The following is a 24922-nucleotide window of genomic DNA, read 5'->3' on the forward strand; positions in this document are numbered from 1 at the left end:
TTTTGTCAGAAAAGCTATTTTTCCTAAAGCATCATCTGCTATACCACATAAAAATATCATTGTAGTATTTATGCAACTGATACCTTACTTTATTAGTTTTGTAAAAGGCAAATTACACATGAAACTAGTGGGGGCTCATGACAGTTAATTAACAACAAGATATATATACACAATTCTCCATGGAGACAGTACAAGCTATTTTAAGTCTGTATACCAAAGCAAAAAAATCCAGTCCATGCCATATTGGAGTTCCACCTAGGACAAAATAGAGCCTCCAGTATAACTAATAAATACACCTACTATGGTTGAACACACTCTTTATTGTACAGCAAATACTGATACTCTGTAATTACTTGATAATTCACAATTACAGTCCGTGCTAGGTCATTGTAAATTATAGAACACATCAAGAGAATAATCCAGGAAGTCCATCATCAAGCAAATCCATCCACAATCTGTAGCACAGCAGTTCAAAATATAGCCCAGTTGAAATCCAGTGAAACGATGATTCATCAAAGTATTGCCTAAGCAAGGAAGAACAGAATGTTGCTCCACACCAGTGAAGTCAAGGAATCAACACAGTAAAAGTTCTGCTCACACACATTTATTTTCACAATATCCATTTACAGTTAAGAAGATATATATCTGCTGCAGAGGGCAGCACAATCTACAGTCTTAACATGACTCCAACAGATGGTGTAAGAATTTTTATTCCCCGACATCCTCCCCACCCTGGTCCATGTCAAGGAGGATGACCAGCTGGACCAGTCAACATATCTTCATACCATCTGGCTGGCGGAGGACAATGCACCGTATTTTATTGTCTCTGCCCCAATGCACCATATTTTATTGTCTCCGCTGTGTGGCAGTTCTCCCACCACAGCCCTCTACCACCTCTTGCCATGGTTTGCTGTCTTCTTGGAGCAGAACAACCTCTCCAATTCTCAGTTTCCTTTGCGAAGGGTATCCATTCACCTCATGGTATTGTCTTAGCAGTAGGAGGTATTTGGTCTTCCACCTATGCCAAATGTCCTCATTGACCTTTTTTCTAAGTCAGAACTCCTTGGCAAGGTCCCTTCTAGTTACTGGCTCTGGCCCCCATGGAATTGTCACTGATTTCCCACCATTTAGAAAGTGGGCTGGAGTCAGTGCAGTATTGCTCTCTCCTTGAGTGATGGGTCCTGAGTATGTTGTGGCTTCTATGCTGATCAAGGTGGTGTTCAAACTCTCTTCATCCACCTGGGAGCAACCAAAAACTTTCCTCAAGCAGCGCTTGACAGAGCCTGTCATGCATTCCCACCAAGCCGCGTGTGGTGGTATGAATTTCCAAGTGATTCCATGGTAGGCACAGCATTGCTGTTACAGCTGACAGATATAAGCAGACTAAGCAAATTCTGAAATCTAACTATGGGGATAGTCACCTAGATTTCTTGAAGAATCTTAATACTTCAACTTCAGGCAGTCCAGAGGCTCTAAATTCCACCTACATTGAGTGCCATAAGCGCATCAAGCACTATGAGCACTAGGAGAAAATATGGACTCTTATGGGAGAGTGCTTGCACCCAAACTTCTTTGAGGCTTTCCTGAAGAAATTTGCAAAAATTGTATTGTGCATGCCCTAAGGCAAAAGATTGAAGAAAGGAACCTCACATGCCGTATGGAGTTCCTAAATGAAGGGGCGGAAGGAGCTATCAATATGCACAAAATTTGTGGAGATACTGTTCGACATGAAAATTATGTACCAACAGCATCTGCCTTCCATGTAAAGGTTCAAACAAAGGGGGGCAAGAAAAAGAAAATTCAGAGCCCTTCTGTGTGTGCTGTGACAAAAGAGGGCACTGGGGCCAAGACTGCCTAAAGATTGCAATCTTGTAGGCAAGAATAGATGCCTTCAAGACAATGAACTGTTGCTTCCTATGCCTTAGATGTGACCACAACAAAAATCAGTGTTTCAAATGGCGAAAGGTGTCCTGTGTGAAATGTAACAGTGAGCATCACATTTCCAACTGTAGTAGCCATACCACAACAGTAAATAAAATTGAAATTATGACTTCTAACTCCACATATTTGCAGACTGATTGTGTGAGTATCATAAGACCAACGGGTAAGAGCAGAAAGACATGTGCTATCCTGGACACAGGGACTCAATCGAGTTTCATTCACCATTCACTGACAGAATCTCTCCAACTAAGTGTTATTGGAAGCACTAATCTGGAGATAACAACTTTCGAATCCACTTACAGTTCATCCCGCTTAAAGAGGAAGATGCAGTTTAATATGATAGGGTGCTCCACCAATTCCTCCCACATATCACTGACAGCCTTTGAAAGCACAAATAATTTTTCACTTCAACCAAGAGTGCCACAAGATGTAGGAGAAGTGGCCTTGGGGGGTGGTACACCACGGGCAGATCCTAAAGGAGACACTGAAGATCTGCCTATTGAGATCCTGATTGGAGCTGATTATTGCTGGAGAATTGTGACTTTGGAACAACCAATCAAGGTATCACCATCATTGATTCTTCTCCCAACAATATTTGGATATGTTCTCAGTGGAAACAGATCTAGTACTACTGTCAGTAGAGCAATCATCAACTTTATTCAGGGCAGCTTCAATGATATGTCTGATGAGTCAGTGCACTGATTTTGGGACCTGGAGACTATCAGGATTACAGAATGTCAAGAACAGGCATTAACACTCATGGACCACCCTATTTATCAAGAATTTGAAGAGTCATACTGTTCATACTGTGTGGAATATGGCCACAGAATTGTATCTCTGCCCCAAAAGAAGGCAACTGCACAACTGCAGAAGCACACTTTCACTCCTTACAAAACAAGCTGCAAGGGAATGAAGAGCTGAAGGTCATTTACCTTGAGACCATGTCAAAGTATATTAAGAAGGACCAGGAAGAGTTAGCACCTGAGGACAGTATTGCTGGAAACACATTCTACCTGCCACACCACATCATGAACAAACGCAACAGTGGAAGTGTGAGTTACAGAATAGTCTTCAATACATCCTCACATGAGCCAGAGTCTCTATCACTGAATGATGCCCTCGAAAACGGACCAAATTTACTCCCGGGTTTCAGCACCAAAATCAAGGAAATCAACACAGTAAAACTTCTGCTAACACACATTTATTTTCACCTTGTCCATTTACAGTTAAGAAATTATATATCAACTGTAGAGGGCAGCACGATCTACAGTCTTAACACAACACCGACAGATGGCATAAGAGTCTTTATTCCACGAAACTCCAGCTTGATGTCGGCAGCCAAGCCCATAGGATGCCCCACTGAGATCTCCTGCTGGCCGCCAAAGGAGCCATTGAAAATAGACATTACAGGTTGTTGACCTCACTGTCAGATGACAGAGATACAGATTCCTCCTCCTTCCTTCCACCCATTGGCACAAAAGCTGGAAGTGTTCCTGTTGGTATTGTGATTGCCGACTGTTAGGGAGGAGGTGTTGGCGGGCAAGCCAGCTAGAAGCTCTCTATCAATCCTCTGCTGTGGCAGGAGTGTGGTGCTGATGCTGGAGCTGATATTCCCATCTCCAGGTCCTTGCAGGAAGTCAGCAGGCTTGGAAGTGGAAAATGATCTCATTACGTTGGGGACCAAGTCCAGCGGCATTGAACCTGGGTATGTGAGTTTTCCAGGCATCTGAAGTTGTGTTGAACCAGCTCTAGGGACAGGAATGATAGTCTGCAGGTGGAAACTGCTAAGTGTGGAGACAGCTGGTTGACATATCATACCAACGAGGCAACATTGGGATCCACTGTGAATATTTGTTGTTCCCAAGTGGTTCTGATGATGCTTGGTACTCATGCTGGGACCATCCTGTAGGTGACAGATCAAACCTATGTGCCCAGAGGTAGAGAGGGTGAAAATTGGGTTGGTGTGGTCATGTTGTATGCCTCAGGAGGTCCCAGAGGGTCTGCTGTCAGGGCCCATGCAGTACTGTGACCCTGTATTGGTGTAGTGCTGTAGGAGGTGAGGAACCGGGTCAGGGCCTCGGCTTTGGGTGCAGTTAACAGCATCCTTTGCATCTGCACCTTAGAGGTGAGGATGAACCACTTGGAATCACCACTGGGACTGAGTGGAATGGCACCTTTGTCAGCAACATTATGCTTTTCTGAGAGCAGAAATCCTGAAACTTACTGATTGAAAATGGAAGGCCACTGTCTGAACCTGATTATTTCTGGTCCCCTTCAATGGTGAATATTTTCTGCAAGGCACTTATTGTCTCCTTTGCTGTGGCCTTTGACATTCAAACTACATTAAAACTGGAAAATGAGTTTATGACTTGGGTTTAGAAAACATCGTTCTTGTGAAACACAACTAGCTCTTTATTCACATGAAGTGCTGAATGCTATTGACAAGGGATTTCAGATCGATTCTGTATTTCTGGATTTCCTGAAGACTTTTGACACTGTACCACACAAGTGGCTCATAGTGAAATTGCGTGCTTATGGAATATTGTCTCAGTTATGTGACTGGATTTGTGATTTCCTGTCAGAGAGGTCACAGTTCGTAGTAATTTATGGTAAGTCATCGAGTAAAACAGAAGTGACTTCTGGCATTCCCCAAGGTAGTGTTATAGACCCATTGCTGTTTCTTATCTATATAAACGATTTGGGAGACAATCTGAGCATCCGTCTTCAGTTTTTGCAGATGATGCTGCCATTTATCGACTAATAAAGTCATCAGAAGATCAAAACAAACTGCAAAACGATTTAAAAGAAATATCAGACTGGTACAAAAAGTGGCAGTTGACCTTAAATAACAAAAAGTGTGCGATCAGTCACATGAGTGCTAAAAGGAACTTGCTAAACTTTGGTTACAAGTTAAATCAGTCTAATCTAAAAGGCGCAAATTCAACTAAATACCTAGGTATTACAAATACGAACAACTTAAATTGGAAGGAACACACATAAAATGTTGTGGGGAAGGTTAACCAAAGACTGTGTTTTATTGGCAGGACACTTAGAAAATGTAACAGACCTACTAAAGAGACTGTCTACACTATGCATGTCCGTCCTCTTTTAGAATACTGCTGCACGGTGTGGGATCCTTACCAGATAGGACTGATGGAGTACATCGAAAAAGTTCAAAGAAAGGCAGCACATTTTGTATTATCGCGAAATATGGGATAGAGTGTCACAGAAATGATACAGGATTTGGGATGGTCGTCATTAAAAGAAAGGCGTTTTTCGTTGCGACTGAATCTTCTCACGAAATTCCAAATACCAATTTTCTCCTCTGAATGCGAAAATATTTTGTTGACACCGACTGACATAGGGAAGAACAATCACCAAGATAAAATAAGGGAAATCAGTGCTCGTATGGAAAGATATAGGTGTTCATTCTTTCTGCGTGCTACACGAGATTGGAATAATAGAGAATTGTGAATGTGGTTCGATGAACCCTCTTCCAGACACTTAAATGTGATTTGCAAAGTATCCATGTAGATGTAGATGTAGATGTAGACTTCCTCTCTGAGGAAGGGGCCAGCAAAGTCCATGTGGACACTCTCTCAAGGGCAATGTTGCATTGGCTAGGCATGTAACCATTGTATGGGTGCAGACTGGATGGGCATGAGTGGATTGTTTTGATATCCTGTATGATGGCGGGCCAGTAGGCATACCACCATGTGAGTGCCTTTGTAGGTGCCATCTCATAGTGGTCAGTATGCGGGCGGTTTATGACACACTGATGCAGTGGCAGCAGGATGACCACCCAGCAATCATCATCATCCTGTGTACTCTCTGTACAATTGGATCCTGTTTTGTTGGCGAAGATATGTGCAGAGAGTTGAAAGAGAGAGTGGGGTGGGAGGAGTTCCGTCCAACCTTGGTCAGTGTATTTCATAACTTGGTTTAGGATAAGGTCCTCAGCTGTAGCCTTTGCAATTATGGATGCAGTGACTGGAAACTCTTTTAGATGGTATTGTAAGGTGTCATCCATTTGAAAGCGTAGTGTTTCTTGAGAAACAAATGTGGCATCTGGTCCTACAGCTAATCTGGATAGGGTAGTGGCATTGGCATGTTATGCTGTGAGTTAATAATGAATTAAGTAACTGTAATTGCTGAGGAAGAGGGCCCAGCATTGTAGACTTTGTGCAGTTTTTCTGGAAGGGGGCTCTTAGAACTGAACAAGGAAATTAATGGTTTGTTATATGGTGAAATTATGTGCCATAAAGAAATGTATAGAATTTTTGGATGGTGCTCTTGAAAGAAGTCACACTTTTGTAGCTTGCAATTTAGTTAATTTTGCTTTAGTGTCTGGAACAGTAGACATAAGTTCATAAGATGATGTTCTCTTGTAAAGCCACTTACTAATATATTGTTCAGATAACTATGTTCAGAATGACTAGAGTCAGCTGCTCCAAAAAATTGTTAAAATTCATTGTGAACCTTCAGCTGTCCCTTATTTTCCACAATTAAATTTGCTACCAGTTTCAGTAAAATGACCATTATCAAGCACACGCTAGCATAAATGGCTGGAAAGTTATACCATAATAACAAAAAACGTTGAAAATTTCTGGTACTTTAGCAGTTCTGAAAGGCAATCTGTTGTATCTGTGCAGTTCAAATGGAATGTTGATGACAATGAACTGATGGGACAGTTTGTCTACCGGCACTTGTAAATAAACTTCAGATAGATCAATTGTAGATAAGAGCTGTCTACCTGAGAGTGTCGGCATGAGATCTTCTGCCCTAGGAACAGGATAGTGTCAATCTGTGACTGTGCATTTATAGTTGATGTAAAGTCATCACATACACATAGAGTGCCATTTTCATTTCATAATACTATCAGTGGTGATCCCTTCAACTGTACATGATGGGTGTGCACCAAACAATCTATTTTGGACTTGAGGTCATTTTGCAGTGCTACTGGCACTGGTCTAGCTCTAAAGTTGCAAGCTACTGCAGGAGACTTTAACTGAATTTGAACAACATAATTATTTGCACGCCCTAAGCCTGTTGAAAATAGATCTGAAAATTCTTTGCACATTGAATCAATATCATCAAATGGAACAACTGCTAAGTGTTAATAGGTGTTGTTGTCATCTACTATTTCAAACCTAAAAGGTGATAAAGCATCCATCCAAAAAATGTGTAGTGTCTGATGTGATGGCACAACTGAGAAAGGACTGTGACAGCTGATTATCCTTTTCTTTTGTGTGCAATGCAATTACAGTGCATTTACTGCACAAAAGTATGTGGCCCTTGCTATAGGATAGTAACCATTATGATTATTGATCATTAGTATGAGAGAGAACTTTTGAAGTTACGTTGTGGAAGTGTTCAACTATGGCTATAAAATGTTTATGCTGGTTGGGCATAGTCAGTGTAACAAGGTGCCACTTTTGCAGATGTCCCTTATTCAGCATTGAATGCACATATGTTTGGTAAAACAATCTGGACATCATGGATACCACTTCCTGCTCTTGGAGTGGTGAGGTTTTGTGGGAGAGTGACTGCTTGAAGCTTGTGATTCAAATGTGTGCTGCTACTGATCTGTTGTTTGGGCTTTATTGCTAAATGGATGTTTGGGTTTCAATTCTGAGTTGTATGATGAAGATGAATTTAGAATCTGACAGTGATTTGGATTCCTTGCCCAGCTGCAATTATTGGTATGGAGAACAAGTCAGAGGTACTCAGGCTACATACTCCACATACTCCAGCTGCAGCTTGTTAGAGCATGAGGCACCACTGCGGCAAGTGAGTCACATAGAGCCATCCATTGATGTGAGACTGACTGTAAATACTGTGGCCGGCACTAGCCAGTCAGACTCTCACTAGTCTTTGAAGCCTTTAAATATGAAGCCTTTAGATATGTGCCCTTGAACAGTAGAGTTTTGATCTTATTTGTGCTATGTTTGTGATTTGGATTGCTCTCTGGTCTGTTCTGTATAGTTAATATGACTTTCCTACTCTTAGGACTTGTTTTTAGTTAGCTGTTCACTTCATGAACTCTGCCATCACTGACCTCTGGAACTGTGTGTTGTTTGTGTTGTTCTACCACTCTCTGTATTACTACCAGTGCAAGTGATCAGGAACTGTGTTCTGTTTATGCAGAGTAGGACAGAAAAGTGGCAACATATACTTTCTCACCACATGCAACTACTCCCTGTAAGGCATAAATCCTGAGTTTCTAAAGTTCTTACAGCATCAGTTACAGCTACAACAGCAGCAAAAACAACAACAACAACAGCTCAAAAAATGGTGGGAACAGTAGTAATAAGAACAACAGTGAGACTTCCATGGGAAGCAACAGAAATTGCTGTTACAACTGCCAAGGTTACTCATATGATTGTTTGTAGCCGGGGTGGGGGAATGGGTCTACAGACAGATGACAGGTGGGAGGTCAATTTATGTCATTTTGTTCTTCACTTCACAAGTCAAATCAAGTAACTGTTCCAGAACATCAGTGTGCACTCTTACTGACTTTTAGCAATAAACTATATGTGCAAAAACTATGTCCACTCTTGGACTCCAGTAGTTTGAGCTTTCCTGATGCTTGTGATTTTCTGACTGACGATTACAGTCACCAAACCTTCATAGTTGCAAGTAGCCTCAAAACAATGCAACAGACATATCACAACATGGGCTGCTGACATGTAAGGCTTAGCACACAAATGTGATCTTTTTACTGTGAGCAATGTGGCACATTGTATGCCACCTCAATAGTCTGTGGTGTTATTATATGTATTTCTCCTGATAGAGAAGTTAGTGGGAATGCTTGGGAGTCATCTGATCCAAACCAGAGTGATGTGTTAAAACATGTCAAAGCTCACAAAGTAACTGTGTCAGCACAAGCAATGTTTCACAGTTCTTTTTCACAATTCTTCTGATGCTGATGTTATGTCCTATGATCAACTGATGACTTATAATCAATTTACTGAGCACCCATTCATCTGGCAGTCCAGTGACATGGGATTCAGTATTTAGTGCAGTAGTTAAAAATTCACCACCTCATCATTGGTAGGTGTACAAAAAAAAAGAAATGCTTTGTTTGCCGTTGGCATGTCAAACCATGTCCAGGTAGTGGCCCACAGCATCACTGCCCCTTCTGTGACATCACCTGTTTTGCATGCTGCAGACTGGGGCTTCTATTGTGTGTCTGTGCCAGCTGGCTGGTAACAGAAACATAGCCTGTCAGTGCACTGCATGCTATCCTGCTAGTGCCCAAAGCAGCAGCAGATGGAATGGATAGGCTCATGTTGCAAGTTGATATTAATGGAGAAGCAGTGGATTTCCAATTGGACACAGGTGCATCAATATCTCTGATTAATGAGAACGCATACTGGCACATTGGTTCCCCACAGCTGAGGTCCCCTCAGTGTAGAGTGGTGATGTACAGTGTCCTGTTGAACCCACTGTTGTGTGAGATCATAGTCAAGCAAAGTATAAAAATGTAGCTCAGCAACTAATTGTGCTAATAGTCTGTACTTTGACAAAAACTAACATTTTCAGCTTAGACCTTTTACACTTTTTGGTTTTCAGATTCAGGACTAAGTGAAACTATTTTCAGCTGTCATATCTGACACACAACTGGAAATTTTATGTGCGCAGTATAAACAGCTGTTTGCACCTGCAGTAGGTTGCACAACAAGGTTCCATTCCCACCGACCCTTAAAGGAATTAGCAATGCCTAAGTTTTGTAGAGCTCATTTAGTGCCTTTTGCCATGTGTGGGCAAGTTAAAGCTGAACTCAATAGGTTACAGAGTATGATACCTATATCCCCAGCATTATCTACCCAATGGGTTATCCTCATGGTCAATAGTTAAGAAACAAAATGCACCATTTTGAATTTGTGGTGATTTTGAGTCTGCCATTAATGCTATTTGGGGAGCAAAATAACTGATGATGGTTGAAGTAGAGAGGATATAAAATGTAGACTGGCAATGGCAAGGAAAGCGTTTCTGAAGAAGAGAAATTTGTTAACATCGAGTATAGATTTAAGTGTCAGGAAGTCATTTCTGAAAGTATTTGTATGGAGTGTAGCCATGTATGGAAGTGAAACATGGACGGTAAATAGTTTGGACAAGAAGAGAATAGAAGCTTTTGAAATGTGGTGCTACAGAAGAATGCTGAAGATCAGATGGGTAGATCACATAACTAATGAGGAAGTATTGAATAGGATTGGGGAGAAGAGAAGTTTGTGGCACAACTTGACCAGAAGAAGGGATCGGTTGGTAGGACATGTCCTGAGGCATCAAGGGATCACCAATTTAGTATTGGAAGGCAGCGTGGAGGGTAAAAATCGTAGGGGGAGACCAAGAGATGAATACACTAAGCAGATTCAGAAGGATGTAGGTTGCAGTAGGTACTGGGAGATGAAGAAGCTTGCACAGGATAGAGTAGCATGGAGAGCTGCATCAAACCAGTCTCAGGACTGAAGATAACAACAACAACATTAATGCTCAGTTCTTAGGCTGGAGGAATTGTTGGCACAATTAGCAGGGGACCATTATTTTTCAAAGATAGATATTGATGCCTACTTTCAGTTGCCTGTAGATGATCAGACGAAACAGTTTTTAGTTATTAATATGACATCCAGCATGTATAATTATAACAGGTTGCCATTTAGGGTCACAAGTGCTCATGCAATAGTCCAGAAATACCTCGATCAACTCATCCAAGGTATCTCCAGCTGTGTTAATTATTTAAATGACTTTCTCATTACCAGAGCCACACAGCAGCTCATTCTACAGATGTTTCTTGAGCATCACCAAGACCATAGTCTTCATTATCACATTGACAAATGCAATTTCTTTGAGCCAAGTGTCAAATACTTGGAAAATGTCTTATGCAAAGAAGGGCTTATGCCCACACAAGATTATGTGGATGCAATGACTAATTTACAGGCTCCTAAGAACTTTGAAGAACTCCAATTATTATGTGAAATTTATTCCCAATGTGGTCCAGATTTCCCACCTGCTTAATAATTTGCAGAAAAAAGGTTTTAAATTATAAAAAAATGTGTTAATTCAGAGATGTGGCAGGAAGCTTTCGTGTAATTTATAAAGTGCTTTAGGGTGGCACCTTGTTTTGCAACATACCATCCTGGCACATGTTTAGCATTTGCCAGTGGTACATGACTTTGTGGTGTTGGTGCCATGCTATCCCACAGATAATCTGATGGCATTTGCATCTAAAGTGTTAAATGTAGCACAGAGTAATTATTTGAAAATTGAGCCTGAAGGATTGGCTGTTGGCTATTGTACACTGTGTTGAGAATTTTATGTGTATCTCTATGGCTCTAAGTTTCACCTGACTGCCAATCAGAAAGCTCTAATTTTGCTTTTCAGTCTCCATTCAAAACTTTCTGATACGATGACATGGCGGCTGCAGTGGTGGCCATTGTTCAGAGCAACAATACCTGCAAGATCAATTATCAGCCCACCACGAAGCATTGAAATGCAGACACACTTTCCTGCTTGTTGTGTGGCTCAGATGCAGAGCTCGACAGGCAATGTAATGCAGAATGAGATTTTCACTCTGCAGTGGAGTGTGTGCTGATATGACACTTCCTGGCAGATTAAAACTGTGTGCCGAACTGAGACTTGAACTCGGGACCTTTGCTTCTGTGAAGTTTGGAAAGTAGGAGACGAGGTACTGGCAGAAGTAAAGCTGTGAGGGCGAGGCATGAGTCGTGCTTGGGTCTCTCAGATGGTAGAGCACTTGCCTGCAAAAGGCAAAGGTCCTGATTTCGAGTCTCAGTCTGGCACACAGTTGTAATCTGCCAGGAAGTTTCATGTCAGTGCACACTCTGCTGCAGAGTGAAAATCTCATTCTGGAAACGTCCCCCAGGTTGTGGCTAAGCCATGTCTCCGCAAGATCCTTTCTTCCAGGAGTGCTAGTTCTGCAAGGTTTGCAGGAGAGCTTCTGTGAAGTTTGGAAAGTAGGAGATGAGGTACTGGCGGAAGTAAAGCTGTGAGGACAAGGCATGAGTCGTGCTTGGGTAGCTCAGTGGTAGAGCACTAGCCCACGAAAGGCAAAGGTCCTGAGTTCGAGTCTCGGTCTGGCACACAGTTTTAATCTGCCAGGAAGTTTCAGGCACATAGTGTTTTGCCTTGGAAGCCAGTCAACAATATACTCTCAATAAATTCCCAATTATGGCACGCTAGCAGAAAAAAGACATGATACACTACTCACATGGTCCTGTCTGCTGTATAGTGGGGCTGACCACATCTGCCATCTGCCTGGCACACACAATTTTCATTATGGTGCAGGCTTAACATCACTTATTGTATCATATTGTAGTTGTAGTAGCTTTATTCATCCATAGATCTCCTTTTATAAGGATATTGGACATGTCAAAGTATTTACAAATTTAGATCAATTTAAAGTAAGCTAATTCATTTACCCATATATTTACAGACTTCTAGTTAGAGACAATCATTAGATATTAGATTTACTCCTGGTATGCAATACTTTTTTACAAATAGCTTTTTAAATAATGTAATGCCTCATTGTTCACTCATATCTCACTATCAGTCACTGCACACACTATACACACATTGTTTCATAACACTTCACTCACTACACACACACACACACACACACACACACACACACTGGTTGGCTACAGGTGATCCTGAATGCCAGATGGTAGTTCCTCCACATACTGAAACTCCTCCACAATGTTCATTCAGGAATGTACATAATGAAGACAATAATGTGGTGTCACATATACTGGCCTGGTGTTTACATCACAACATACCATCCAGACTTTCTGGGCATGTGTTCATACTCAGTCAGCCCCATTACAGAGTTTAAACCATGGCTGTGCCATGACCACCCATGTCAAAGAGTGCATGTTGATATCACTGGACTGTTCTGAGGAGTTGCTAGTTGTCAGTGCCCTCTCTAACTTTCTCTATGTGACACAGATGGCTGTCACCAACACAGCAACCACCATCTGTACCCTATCCATAATATTTTCAATAGATGGAGCAATGGCATCTTCTTCCCATTTTCAACAATGGCCCTCAGTTCAAGGCATCTGTGTTTCAGAATTTGTATCAACACAATGTCATGAAGAACCCGACCACTGCCCCTTTCCATCCTGCAGCCAATTTTGAAGCTGAGCATATGGTCAGGACCTTCAAAATGTAGATGCACAAAGTAATGGCATGAGCCAGCTCTGGGGATGCACTCACCATCCCTGTATATGGATGTAGGTTGACTGAAATTTTACACAGGTGCAAACCCTGCAGCTCTCCAACCCACTGCACCTGGCTTATTGGGCCTACCACCCATGCATACAGCCATATTAATGCATGGGCTCCCACATCTGCAAGTGACCAAAACTGTATTCTACCTATGCAGAGTAGAATAGAAAAGTGAATCTGATGAGTTTGATCACACTTGCTGTGGTGTGAATGGGAACACTGTTATACAGACTCCATCTTGCTTTCATGAAAATTTCGCTTTGCTACTTTCAATGTTTTAAGTAGTTTTACAGAAGATGCAATGGTTTCGTCAAAATTGTGTTATGCTGCATCTGACATTTGAAAATCTTTGCGCCTGTTAATGCTTCTTCTAGAGCAGAATTTGTTGATTTTAGTGCCTGTACACCGAACACCTTTATTGGGTGTGTGTATAATTATTATATCATGCACTAATGAGTCAACATAGGATTCTTCACAGTTTTGTTTCCCACACAAAAATTTGGGAAATACTGAAGAATGGCATACAACCCATCAGCTCTGGAAAATGATGTCACAAGTTGCCACATATCATCCATTACAAAGACATATATGAGTGTTGAGAAACAAAGGAATGTAGTACAGAGAAAACGGATCATAGACATATACAACATGTATCCATAATTCAAACATAATTTTACACATATCATTTTTTCACAGTAGAAAGTACTAGTATCCTATTCATCAGTTGATCTACATAGGTCAACTGAAGGACAGGATACAAGTGCTAGCAAAAATGATGTACAGGATACAAATTTTATATATGTCAGTTTTTTTCGACTTATCTAGTACTAGTATCAACAGAACACTAGGACACTAGTACTACTAAAGGCAAAAAAAAGCAACAAACATAAAATTTGTATCCTGTACTTCAGTTTACCAACTGAAGGGTGAGATACTAGTGCCTGTGAAAACAAATAAAAAGAAGAATAGGATAGTAGTACTTGTGAATGTCAGAAAAGGCAACATAAAATTTGTATCCTGTACTTCAGTTGACCTATATAGGTCATCTGAAGAATAGGATACTAGTACTAGTGAAGGCAAAAAAAGCAAAAAATGTAAAATTTATATCCTGTACTTCAGTTGATCTATATAAACTGAACAGCCAAAACATTATGACCACTGTTCACCACAATGTTGGATGCCACCTAGTGGCACTGTGGGCACATGATGCGGTAGGCCACCTAGTGGCACTGTGGGCACATGATGCGGTAGGGAAAGTATGTAAGCAGAGCAGACAGATGGGGGATCATTTTAGCAGAGATGTGGGCTGCAAATGGGGAAATCCATTGAGACAAGTGACTCTGACAAAGGACAGATTATTATTATTATGCAGAGTCTGTCAACGATTATCTCGACAAAGGTGAAACTGGTCGAATATTCATGTGCTGCTGTCATCAATATTTATGGAAAGAGACAGAAGGACAGCAAAACTACCACTAAGCTCTAAATGATTGGAGGTCCATGATTTTCCACAGAACATGGGATTTGGAGGCTTGTCTGCTCTGTAAAGTGGGATAGATGGTGATCTGTGGCCTATCTGCCGAAAGACCACAATACTGTGGCTAGCACAAGTGTTTTGGAGCACATTGTTCAGGGTACATTGTTGAACATGAAACTCCGCAGCAGATGACCCCTGAATGTTCCCTTGTTGATCCAACAACTTCAACAATTATGACTTCAGTTGGCACGGGACCATCAGGATTCGACTGTGGATCTTTGGAAACATATCGGCTCTTCAGATGAATCATGTTTATTGCTACACCAGGTTGATGTTTATCTCCGTAAACGCCTTCATCAAGGTGAATGGCAGCTCAAACATGCACTGTGCCATGGTCACAGGCTGGTGGGAGCAGTATTGTACTATGGAAAACATTCTCCTGCATTTTCATGGGACCTGTGGTTATAATTGAAGACATTTCAACTGCGGACCTCCTGCATCCCTTCATGCTTGATGTCTTTCCAGATGGTCATATCATCTTTCAGCAGTATAATTGTCCATGTCTTGAAGCCAGAATCATGCCACAGTGGCACAGTCAATGTGGAGGCTGGCCGTGTGGCATTGCCTGCTCTGCCTGTGAGTGGACATGTGGCCGCCCCTTCAGCAAGGTTCGAGCAGGCACATAGGGGGAGGGGTTTATTAGTGATTGGGAGCTCCAACGTTAGGCGGGTGATGGAGCACCTTAGGGAAATAGCGGAAAGGGCAGGGAGAAGGCCAGTGTTCACTCTGTCTGCTTGCCGGAGGGTCTCATCCGAGATGTGGAGGAAGCCCTGCCGGCGGCGATAGAGAGCACTGGGTGCACCCGACTGCAAATTGTTGCTCATGTCGGCACCAATGACTCCTGCTCTCTGGGTTCAGAGGTTATCCTCAGTTCATATGGGCGGTTGGCGGAGTTGGTGAAGGCGGAAAGCTTCGCTCGCGGGGTGGAATCTGCGCTAACTATTTGTAGTATCGTTCCCAGAACCGAACGCGGTACTCTGGTTTGGAGCCGAGTGGAAGACTTAAACCAGAGGCTCAGACGATTCTGCAGAGATCTGGGGTGCAAATTTCTCAACCTCCGCTATCGGGTGGAGAAATGTAGGGTCCCCCTGAATAGGTCAGGCGTGCACTACACGCAGGAAGCAGCTACAAGGGTAGCGGAGTATGTGTGGAGTGCACATGTGGGTTTTTTAGGTTAGAGAATTCCTTCCCTAGGCCCAGCAAGATGCCTCCTGAGATGCGGCAAGGTAGGAGTAGGCAAAATGCAACAGGGAATAACAATATTAATCTGCTAATAGTAAACTGCAGGAGCATCTATAGAAAGGTCCCAGAACTGCTCTCATTAATAAACGGTCACAATGCCCACATAGTACTAGGGACAGAAAGTTAGCTGAAACCGGATGTAAACAGTAATGAAATTCTAAACTCAGATTGGAATGTGTACTGCAGAGACAGGCTGGACAGTGAAGGGGGAGGCATGTTTATAGCGATAAGAAGTGCAATAGTATCGAAGGAAATTGATGAAGATCCGAAATGTGAAATAATTTGGGTGAAGGTCATGGTTAAAGCAGGCTCAGACATGGTAATTGGATGTCTCTATAGGCCCCCTGGCTCAGCAGCTGTTGTGGCTGAGCACCTGAAGGATAATTTGGAAAATATTTCGAGTAGATTTCCCCACCATGTTATAGTTCTGGGTGGAGATTTTAATTTGCCGGATATAGACTGGGAGACTCAAACATTCATAACGGGTGGCAGGTACAAAGAATCCAGTGAAATTTTTTTAAGTGCTTTATCTGAAAACTACCTTGAGCAGTTAAACAGAGAACTGACTCATGGCGATAATATATTAGACCTTCTGGTGACAAACAGACCCAAACTATTTGAAACAGTTAACGCAGAACAGGGAATCAGCGATCATAAAGCGGTTACTGTATCAATGACTTCAGCCGGAAATAGAAATATTAAAAAAGGTAGGAAGATTTTTCTATTTAGCAAAAGTGACAAAAAGCAGACTTCAGAGTACCTGATGGCTCAACACAAAAGTTTTGTCTCAAGTACAGATAGTGTTGAGGATCAGTGGGCAAAGTTCAAAACCATCGTACAATATATGTTAGATGAGTATGTGCCAAGCAAGATCGTAAGAGATGGAAAAGAGCCACCGTGGTACAACAACCGAGTTAGAAAACTGCTGCGGAAGCAAAGGGAACTTCACAGCAAACATAAACATAGCCAAAGCCTTGCAGATAAACAAGGCGGGGCTTGCAGACAAACAAGGAGGGCTATGCGAGAGGTGTTCAGTGAATTCGAAAGTAAAGTTCTGTGTACTGACTTGGCAAAAGAAATACTAAGAAATTTTGGTCTTATGTCAAAGCGGTAGGTGGATCAAAACAAAATGTCCAGACACTCTGTGACCAAAATGGTACTGAAACAGAGGATGACAGACTAAAGGCCAAAATACTAAATGTCTTTTTCCAGAGCTGTTTCACAGAGGAAGACTGCACTGTAGTTCCTTCTCTAGATTGTCGCACAGATGACAAAATGGTAGATATCGAAATAGATGACAGAGGGATAGAGAAACAATTAAAATCGCTCAAAAGAGGAAAGGCCGCTGGACCTGATGGGATACCACTTCGATTTTACACAGAGTACACGAAGGAACTTGCCCCCCTTCTTGCAGCGGTGTACTGTATGTCTCTAGAAGAGTGTAGCATTCCAAAGGATTGTAAAAGGGCACAGGTCATCCCCGTTTTCAAGAAGGGACGTCGAACAGATGTGCAGAACTATAGACCTATATCTCTAACGTCTATAAATTGTAGAATTTTGAAACACATATTATGTTCGAGTATAATGACTTTTCTGGAGACTATAAATCTACTCTGTAGGAATCAGCATGGGTTTCGAAAAAGACGATCGTGTGAAACCCAGCTCCCGGTATTCATCCACGAGACTCAGAGGGCCATAGACACAGGTTCCCAGGTAGATGCCGTGTTTCTTGACTTCCGCAAGGTGTTCGATACAGTTCCCCACAGTCGTTTAATGAACAAAGTAAGAGCATATGGACTATCAGACCAATTGTGTGATTGGATTGAAGAGTTCCTAGATAACAGAACGCAGCATGTCATTCTCAACGGAGAGAAGTCTTCCGAAGTAAGAGTGATTTCAGGTGTGCCCCAGGGGAATGTCGTAGGACTGTTGCTATTCACAATATACATAAATGGCCTTGTGGATGACATCGGAAGTTCACTGAGGCTTTTTGCAGATGATGCTGTGGTATATCGAGAGGTTGTAACAATGGAAAATTGTACTGAAATGCAGGAGGATCTGCAGCGAATTGACGCATGGTGCAGGGAATGGCAATTGAATCTCAATGTAGACAAGTGTAATGTGCTGCGAATACATAGAAAGAAAGATCCCTTATCATTTAGCTACAATATAGCAGGTCAGCCAACTAGAAGCAGTTAATTCCATAAATTATCTGGGAGTACGCATTAGGAGTGATTTAAAACGGAATGATCATATAAAGTTGATCGTAGGTAAAGCAGATGCCAGACTGAGATTCATTGGAAGAATCCTAAGGAAATGCAATCCAAAAACAAAGGAAGTAGGTTACAGTACGCTTGTTCGACCACTGCTTGAATACTGCTCAGCAGTGTGGGATCCGTACCAGATAGGGCTGATAGAAGAGATAGAGAAGATCCAACGGAGAGCAGCGCGCTTCATTACAGGATCATTTAGTAATCACGAAAGTGTTATGGAGATGATAGATAAACTCCAGTGGAAGACTCTGCAGGAGAGACGCTCAGTAGCTCGGTACGGGCTTTTGTTGAAGTTTCGAGAACATACCTTCACCAAGGAGTCAAGCAGTATATTGCTCCCTCCTACATATATCTCACGAAGAGACCATGAGGATAAAATCAGAGAGATTAGAGCCCACACAGAGGAATACCGACAATCCTTCTCTCCACGAACAATACGAGACTGGAATAGAAGGGAGAACTGATAGAGGTACTCAAGGTACCCTCCGCCACACACCATCAGGTGGCTTGCAGAGTATGGATGTAGATGTAGATGTAGAGTGGCTTGAAGAGCATGGTTGTGAAGTCATGTTGATGTCTTGACCACCAAACTCGCCTGATGTGAATCCAGTGAAATTGTTCTGGATCACTATTGGGTGCTATCACTATGTACACAAATCAGCGGCCCATTATTTATGGGAATTACGACTTGTGTGCAGATATCTGATGCCACATACCTTCACAAACCAACCAAAAAATTGTAGAATTGATGGTACACAGAATTGGTGCTTTTAACTCCTTACATCTCGTTCCTCTTTGTCCTTTTTTTCAATTTTATTTTTTCTTATTCTTTTGAACTTTTTGATTTTTTTGCATAATTGTTTTATAAATAAAGTAAATGTTATAATAAAATGGTTTATATAATCTCAGACATTGTCTTAGTCAGGTACAAATATGTGTATCTGCACTGTTAACTCTAAGGTTTCTGGTTGGGCAAACAAGTGGATAATGTCTAATGTATTTACTGTATCCAATTTAGTTTTCTTATTTTGTAGGGTAGATCATTATGATTGCATTTGAGATTGTTTCTTGTTTTTCATTGCTCAACTTATTACATCTTATTTACTTGTTTTGTATTTATGATGGCTAGGTTGTATATTAAAATCTTAGGAGAGCACATGTACTTATCCACTTTAGCCTTAGTTAGGCTCTTTTTGTGCTCACTGGTAAATCATCTGTCAGTTTCTTATTTCATATGAGACAACTGTAGAGCTTTTAAATTCCCTTGCTGCATTAGTTGTATCTGATAGTGACACATACTTAGTGATGGTGATTGCTGTGTGTGTGTATGTAGTGTGCACTCACCATTGTATGTGAACAGCTGGAAGCAGCACTGACCATGACCAGCTAGCTGGTGGAATATGGCAGCAGTGTAGTTTTTGAGAGGATGGCTGCCGATATCACCTTTGATGCTTCTGGATCATCCATTGTTTCTGATCTCATTGGATTTGTTATGACATAGGGGTGAATGTCAAACTGTTCGTGGATTAAGTATTTTTGAGGTGAAGGTAAACATGGGTCAGAGATATGCAGCATGTTTCATCTGAGATGTAGGGCTCTTCTGGCTGCTGTTGAACTAACTTTGGTCAACACACTGCATTTCACAACCTTTGTTGACATGAATGTCATCTTTCATCTGCATTTAGAGATCTTGCTTGGCTTATTTTGCTCAGTGGCTTAAAAAGAAGAAACAGTGACTTTTAACATCCCATTTATGGTGAGCACTAGCTCTGACTGGGGCAGGGTAGGGAATGAAATTTGCTGTGTCTGTTTGAAAGGAACCATCTTGGCATTTTCCTTAACACTGTGACACCTCACTTGGTGAAAAATAGTGAAGACAACTACTGTTTCTCAACTTATGGTACTATCCCCAGGAATGACTGAGTCTAATGGTTGGCAGCCAGGTGAAAGGTATAATCAAAGGCCCTGTCAATTCCGTAGTGACCCTGGATACAATTTTTTTGACCTGCAGTATTAGCTATAAAACTGTAGGGTTCTCCTGAATAATTCTTGAAGTTATTACCCACAGGATGCATCTACTCAGGCAACAGAGTATGTGAGATGTGCACATAAGTGATTTTTATGTTGTAGAAACTCTCTCTGGATGCTATACAAAATTTAGTGTCATACACCAAAGAATTGTGTCATTAACCTATATTTAGAGCATAAAATCCTTTCTCACAGCTCAGAAAAAGAAAATGTGGAAGTGTACAACCTAAGTACTATGATTATTCTCTCTTACATGTGATCTTAATGTACACACTACACTTGAAACCAAAATCTGACAACCCTCCCCCCCCCCCCCCCCACCCCACCCCTCCACTTTCCCATCCAAACACCAGCCTCTGAATCTCCTTGTCTCGTCCAGTCCTTTCCCTGACTCCATACCCCTACCCCTTCCATATCACCACCGCCAATCCAGTCTCCAATCAGTAATTACCCCAGTCAGCAATTTTTTGCTAGCTCTGCCAAAGAACTTCATTGTAAGACTTCATTTTTTTTACATGCTTGCTTTCTGCTTACTGCCTCCCCTAGCTGGTGAGTGGCAATCCATTGTCTTCTGCATGTTTGGTTGTATGACACAGGTATCTGGAGGGAAATATATACTGTTCCTTTTCTTTAATGGTGTGATATGGATAGTTTATCTAAAATATAGAGCTTGAGATTTTTATTTTGAAGATAGATACTAATACAGGAAATTCAAAATATTACTGGAAAAATAACAGATTTTTTAAAATGGTACTGAACATGACTGATAAATTTCATAAGATTTTTTTAGACTGCTAAAGTGATAAATGAGAAGAGGCTTCAGTGAAATAATGATTTAGGCTTCCTCCTCCTCGTGTGTACTTCTTGTCTGCACCATTCTTGTTAATAATTCATGAAACAGATTAAGGGGATTTAAATGGTAATTAATCTGTACTGACTGCAACACTGGTGTTTGGTGTTTAGAAGTACAGTTTTTTCTTGTCAATACTGCACTCATAAGTATCATACTAATTGTTCTGTACTTAAAACATTTTCCATGATGATTTTTCTTTAGATAAATATTACTCAAATTACCTTTTTTTTTAGGAAAAATAATGAGTACGTGTGTGGTGGAACATAAAATTATTTTTGGTACAGTATTTATGTCTTTTGATTTAAATCATGTAACTATTTATGTAAAGTAGTGTCAGGCAGAAAACTCTCTCATAAGTGACACAGTTATCTTGAAAACTTACAGAACTTTTAGCTGAATAGCTTGTGGGATATCAATCTGAATAGTATTTTTTTTTTCAAAACTATTTTTACCCGTACATATTTTTATCTGCTAATTTTACTGATTTTTCTTATCTTACTATCCAAACTTGCCTGCGCATATGATATTTACTGTCTAAAAATTATATTGGTATTATTTACCAATAATACTTACACTGATCAGCCAGAACATTATAACCACCTATTTAATAGCGTGTATGTCCACCTTTGGCATGGATAACAGTGGCGACACATCATAGCATGGAAGCAATAAGGTCTTGGTAGGTCACTGGCGGGAGTTAGTAACACATCTGCACACGCAAAAGTCACCTAATCCCCATACATTATGGGGAGCAGGACGATGAGCTCTGATGCTATGCTCAATTGCATCTCAGATGTGTTTGATCGGGTTCATATCTGGCAAGTTGGGGGGCCAAAGCTTCAACTGGAACTTGCCATTGTGTTTCTGAAACCACTCCATCACACTCCTAGCCTTGTGGCATGGTGCATTATCTTGTTAAAAATGCCACTGTCATCAGGAAACACAATCGTCATGAGAGGGTGTATATGGTCTGCAACCAGTATACGGTACTCCTTGGCTACCATGGAGCCTTGCAAGAGCTCCACTGGACCGATGGATGCTCATGTGAATGTTCGCCATAGCCGCCAGCTAGTCTCCATCCCACCGAACAAGTATCTGTCCAGCCTATGGGGTCATACATCTGTAGTGAGGGGTGTTCACCCAATCCCATGGCATCTTAATGTGGTTTCAACTTGGTACCACCACATGTTGATGACACTCATGACAGCAGTCCTTGAACACCCAACAAGTCGTGCTGTTTCTGAAATGCTCGTGCTAAGCCTCCGGGCCATTACAATCTGCTCTCGGTCAAACTCAGATAGATTGTGTGCCTTCCCCATTCTATTCACAAACAGCACACTCACTGGTACTACATGCACTGTTCATGTGTCTGACTAGCTGTCATTACTTACCAGGTGATGCTCCTATCACCTGGATAGGTTAATACCAATAGTAGGTTAGTGGTCATAATGTTCTGGCTGATTAGTGTATAATGATAAATAAGTTTTCTGCTTTTATATTCCATAGAATATAACCACTCCATCATAAATCTAAGCAGTTATGAAATTGTGTAGCCAGAAGTCTCTTACAGTTTGTTGTAAATTTAATACAATGGTTGTTTGCATACTATTGACTGTAATCTATTCAACACTCTACACCATATCAAACCAATACATCTCAGATTTATATAATACTGCATTACAGTTTCTTATACTCTGCCACTGTTGTCTTAGTTTGTACCTATGGCAACAATGTAATTATGGTATCCATTCAGTATTATGATGATACAAGAATATGTACACTACTTGTATTTTGTTTAAAAGTGCTTCCTGTTTGTCTTTCACCCAGGTAACAAGACTTCAAAGGAGATAACCAAACCTCAGGCAACAGAAGTTAAAACTACAACACAGTAATTTGGAAGACTTTAATGTTCACAGTTCATATAGTTGAAGGAATATTGCCTACAGTTGGAGTTCACAATTCATGTAGTTGAAGGATGAAAATTTGAACTTCTATGCTAAATAATGAAGAATGTTTTTTTGTAATAAGTCAGTTCATATTCTGTGAATTTTTACAATAGCTATACAGTTTTGCAACTGTCATATAAAAATGCTGCCTCAAAGAGAAGAAATGTGATATGTAAATTTGTTCTGTTGGCTGAAGTCAAGTTTACAATGATGCTGCCATTTGAAACTCATTAGAGAGATTGGCTGGCTGATGAACCCTTTAACTTGTCACTTCAGTCATAAGTACAAAATTTGTTACAGTTTCTGAAGAATAAAGAAACAAAAATGTTCAGACTTGTGGCTCCTTAATCTTTATGTCATCTTTCCATTCAATGTATTGTTTGTAGAAAGAGCAGTCATTACTTTAAGTAGCACATTCTACATGTATGAAAGAAAAGTGTTCCAAATTTCATAATGAAATGTGGAAGGCATATAACTACAAAATATTGCACCTATGATACAGAATCCCTCAGCTCTCTCTCTCTCGCTCTCTCTCTCTCTCTCTCTCTCTCTCTCTCTCTCTCTCTCTCTCTCTCTCTCTCTCTGCCACAATTATAGTGAAGCTGCAATAGAAGGATGATTAACATTTGGAATAAAATTGTCTTATTCCAGTGAAGAAAGTACTTTGTTTAAACTTTATTTAAAACAATCAACATGAAAAGATGTGTTACAAACATTACTGCAAGATTTTTCACCATATCACAAAAAAGTGTCAAGAACCATGTACCATGCACAAAAAATTCAAAATTACAAGAACAAAACAAAGGAATTTTAGAGTGTTATTAGGCACAAAAAGAATAAACTTGGCGAGATAAATTTTATTCAATGCCCTGATTACAATAGCAGCAAAACAGATTGTGTTGTACTCAGGTCATTGACAATCAAATCAAACCAAATTGGGCCTTAGCAAGGACTTAGACAGATACTGCATACTCCATCAGGAGACATCAATTCTAACAAATAAAATGTAAATGAAATCACAAAAGTTATCAGGCCACAGAAAAATAATAACTATTTCAATCAAAATACAAAAACCTTGTATTGTGAGTTGTCTTTGTAACTTATAGTCAAGATGTATTTCCTGAAGACTGAAATACATGTTAATAACATCCACTTATAAAAGTGGAGATCAGAAGGATATCTCAAATTATAGACGCATCTCCCTCCTTCACTCATTCTCAAACATTTTTGAGAAGGTAGCTTACAAAAAATATTAAACCATCTTTCTAAAAATAACCTTTTGGCTTCTTTAAAGACTTCTCAACTGGAAAACAGTAATGATCTGACAAATCCAGTTCTAGTGGAATTGGGAAGAAATGCCTTAGGTTCCCACACTATAAAAGTGTACTATGAAAACTAAAATTTTATAGTATTACAGGCATTCCCTCGTGTGACAGTCATAAACACTGCCTGAAAAAAGAAGTGAAGGATCCAGAAAGAAGACATGATTAGATGTCAATGTAACTTCATACATGAACATACCATCCATTGACATCTAACTGATTAGAGTTGCAGTTCTCTGTGATGTATAGAATGGCTACCAGATTGCATTAGTGCTGTCCATGTTGTTATCAGGCATGAACAGTGTCAGGTGTTGAGTGATTACTGAAGGACTTTGAGAAGCCACGTACTCATGTGAGACAGTGCTATCAGAGGGGCTGCATTGTGGGTCTTCATCTGACTAGCTTGTGGAATTGTGCAATATCTGGCTTTAGGGGGCATTCAGATGTGACAGTCCTTTGATATTGGATTGCATAGAAATGTGAGGACAGACTTCCTCATCAACAAGATTCAGGTTGACCACATCTGACAA

At 40.8% G+C, this 24922-nt stretch overlaps 1 long non-coding RNA gene across 2 annotated transcripts in view; it reads left to right on the plus strand.

The window, feature by feature from the left end:
- LOC126162740 (uncharacterized) overlaps positions 1-23403 on the plus strand; it is a 77322-nt gene extending 53919 nt beyond the window's left edge. For both annotated transcript variants that reach the window (XR_007535106.1, XR_007535107.1), the window contains exon 5: positions 22952-23403. This is a non-coding gene — a long non-coding RNA (uncharacterized LOC126162740). The remainder of the gene's footprint in view (positions 1-22951) is intronic.
- Positions 23404-24922: the final 1519 nt, after the last annotated feature.

The sequence above is a fragment of the Schistocerca cancellata genome, chromosome 2, assembly GCF_023864275.1.
Source record: "Schistocerca cancellata isolate TAMUIC-IGC-003103 chromosome 2, iqSchCanc2.1, whole genome shotgun sequence".
In the NCBI taxonomy this organism is placed as follows: Eukaryota; Metazoa; Arthropoda; class Insecta; order Orthoptera; family Acrididae; genus Schistocerca; species Schistocerca cancellata.